The sequence below is a fragment of the Lolium rigidum genome, chromosome 4 (assembly GCF_022539505.1).
Source record: "Lolium rigidum isolate FL_2022 chromosome 4, APGP_CSIRO_Lrig_0.1, whole genome shotgun sequence".
NCBI classification, from domain to species: domain Eukaryota; kingdom Viridiplantae; phylum Streptophyta; class Magnoliopsida; order Poales; family Poaceae; genus Lolium; species Lolium rigidum.
The window spans coordinates 209,545,997-209,549,481 of NC_061511.1; the positions used below are offsets into that span (position 1 = coordinate 209,545,997).

Genomic DNA, 3,485 nt, shown 5'->3' on the forward strand with positions numbered 1-3,485 from the left:
AAATTAATTGTGCCGCCGACGGGTCGGCCCCGCCACTCCCCGCCTCGCTTTCGTTGTGTCCGGCGTCCCCGGAGCGTCCCCTGTGGGACGGGGACGGGCTCAGGGCGCCGGACACCGTATAGGGGCGCGCCGGACAAAAAAGGGCTTTGGAGGACGCGGCTGAAACGCATTTTCTGTCCGGCGCGCCCCAAATCCCTTTGGGGAACGGTTTGGGGGACGCGACTGGAGATGCTCTTAGTATGAATAGTCGAGAATTCACCAGCAGTCTCGTATATGAGAGGCTGCTTAAGTGTTGAGTGGAACCGTAATCGCCGGGTGTTCTGGCCAGTAAGCATGCTATGGTGGTCAATGACTGTTGTGCCCGTAACGGAAGTGAGGGTTCCAACTTCCAAGCCTAAAAAAAAACAAACTTGTTGCGCCGGAGACGGCGCTCCCAGCGGCGGCCGGCCCCGCAAATGGCGAATAAGACGAGAGAGAGAGAGGTGGGACAAGGCCGCATTTGCCGCCTGCCTGCCGAGGCGGGCCACCCGGCGCCTGCTGCGGCTACATCTGGTTCTTCGACGACTGCCAGTTCCGTTGGCACGCCGCCCGCCAGCAGAATCGATGCGTGGTTCGTCTCCCGCCTCCTCCGCCGTCGTCTAGTGTTTCTCCCCCTCTGTCGGCATCCATACCCGCCCTGAATGACCTCCTTATGGTTGCTGCTGCTGTGGTCGCGCGGCGATGTATTCTGTTTGGATTCATCTCGTTCAGCCTTAATTTCGATTGCGATGTTTCTTGGTGTGCCCTGCGATGATTGATGATTCTCAGTTTCTCACTGAAAATGTCCCCTTCTGCACTGTAATTATTTATTTACTACTCTCTTTCATGCTGTGGTTTCACTGAATTCATTTTCCTGCTCCGTTGCCACGATTAATGCATCTTTTATTTTTGTGGATGCTGGCGAATTTCTTTTATCTTTTATAGGCAGTTTGATCTTTGTTTCGCTACTTCTTGTTAACATTCCATCTCTTTTTGAATGCAGGGTTTAGGAGCCGAGTAAATACTTCAGCATTGTGGATCCAATGCAAATGACATACACCATGTTTCTGAAATATTAAACGCGGGGTTGCAGGGGCCTCTGTTTATGGTAAATTTCAGTTCTGTGACTAGTATGTACTTCTTCAGCATCTGGATATCTTATTACTTGATATAAATTTTCAGGTTACTGTAGATAAGTGCCGAGGTGAAGTTTTTATTAATGTGTCTCCTACCAGATGCTGGAACATGGTCACAGAGAGGCTGAACATGGAAATACGAGGGAAACTCAGTATGGGAAGGCCTAACCTTCCACTCTGCAGCCCCCAAGATCAGTTGATGGTCTTGAAATGTTTGGGCTTTTATCACCCAGCAGTAGTTCGGGTGAGATATTGGTTCTTGGCAGTCACTTGACTAATTTGTGAACGATTCCCTTTTTTTGTTGTTGAAAATCTTAGCACCACCTGCCTATGCCAAAAGACCGCTTTTGAGAAAGATTTTCTCTTGCATTCACATATATTTAGGGATGAGGCCAACAATCCCCGCACAGCTGGACAGATTCTCTAGCTTAATACTTTTAGTACATCTTAAAAAACTTTTTATTTGCCAATCCTTTGACTCTCTGTACAGATTCTTGGAAATATGTTATTTTATTATTACAACATAGTAACTGTTCTATAAAAACTAATTTCTGAACAAACTCTGTAGCAATATGGCAAGACTCTTCTGTTACCCTAATTCAGTTAATGGTGAAAATTATAAATCCAGTTCAGGTGCTAAGTTTTTGTCATTGCTTGATTGCATGGATGATTGCCACTTAGCGGTTTCACTTGCACAAACCTACAGTATTATAATTATGTTAATTGGTTGTAGCCATACACTTCGATTTTTGCAGTAGCTGTTTTTCTAATCCTTTACAGGCAATCAGGACAAAGGATAGAGATCGCATCTGTACAGAGTACTGGAGATCCAGGCCCCATGTTGTCAACGAGAATCATGATTTTTCAATCTGGATGAGTGATTCAGAGAGGGTCCGCCAAATATTGCCTTGAGGGGCCTCTTCCAGAGAGCTAGCCCTGACAAACTGTGAACCCTGCGAGGTTTACTGGCAAGCAATACCAATCTGGATGAGTTATCCAGGCAGCAGGAGATTGCGAAGCAATGGCACTGACAAGAGTAAACATCAACTGTGTGTTGTATATTAGATGGTCTGGTTTCTTCAAGAAGGCAGAACAATTTTCTTGTTTTTATCGTATGAGCATGTTGATTCTTGTGGACTACTTGGCATGAAATGTCTATTTGCCTTCTCCTTATGTATAATATCATTCCGTACTGTACATCTTCTCAAAGTAAAAATGCCATGACAGTTCTTTATGGTAACATTTTGTTCTGTCACCCGCTCATCTTTTTTCATGCGTTGTTCCTGATGATATTTATCAGATTTTCTTTTCTTCGTAAAAGAAACCAAAAGCATGGAACAAACCTGTAAACAATTAAGGGTTAATCGCAGTCTACCTGGAACCTTTGGATTCATTTAATGTCCCCTTAATGATTCGGATCTCCTGCACCTTTTCTTTTGCAAGTTCATGATTCTGATCTCAGTGGTTTGTTGCTTTTATATAGTATTTATTTATTAGAAGATCTAGTTTTTCTTTTGTAATATTTGCTGCACTACATGTGCTCTGCTGGGCACTTAATTATGTTGCCAAATTCATAAGGTTAACTTCACTAACTCATCTTTCTAGAGGCAACTATAAGTTTCACTATCTTTGAAGTTCATTTTTTTATTTTGTTGTTGCACAAAGGGTGTCCACTGTACTGTGGTTAATATTGTCTTCCTGATGTCTTGTTGAGGGGATACTTGGAAGAACCTTGTCTTTGGGTAGTGACAGATAACAATACACTCAGCCTCCTTAGCTTAAATGTTTAATTTGTCTTGGGGTTTCTGATACCACTGTCCTCTATGTTGCTCCAACATTACTCAGATTTATGAAGATTTGAATTGTGATATCTTATGGCTATTCCACTGTTATCTTGCAGATAGCGAAACATCAAAGAACTCAGACTTCCATGTGCTGGCATGTAAGTTATCTTGTAGACATTTACACATCTGCTCTTATTACTATTCTCTGTTCACTTCATAGATGGGTCATTCCTGTTTTACTCTATCATTTCAGCTCTTGAGTCCCAAATTTGCGACTGCCTTGTTTTTTCCATGATCTCGTGATAATAGCTGTTAGCTGGTAACTATGCTTGCGTGTGTGTGCTATTGGTTGCACTTGGGTTGCCTTGTTAGTTCACTCACCTCAGCCGGTAGGGGCGGTGAGTGTTAGGGTCACACAATTCTGTTTGATATAAATGAATGGTAGAAAATTGGAGATCATATTTCCTTTGTATTTAAATTCGTAATGCTGGGTGAATATAAATGAATGGTAGAAAATTGGAGACCATACAATGGACAAACTATGCGA

At 43.1% G+C, this 3,485-nt stretch overlaps 1 pseudogene; it reads left to right on the plus strand.

The window, feature by feature from the left end:
* Window positions 1-789: 789 nt before the first annotated feature.
* On the plus strand, window positions 790-2,185 carry LOC124648151 (annotated as a pseudogene).
* Window positions 2,186-3,485: the final 1,300 nt, after the last annotated feature.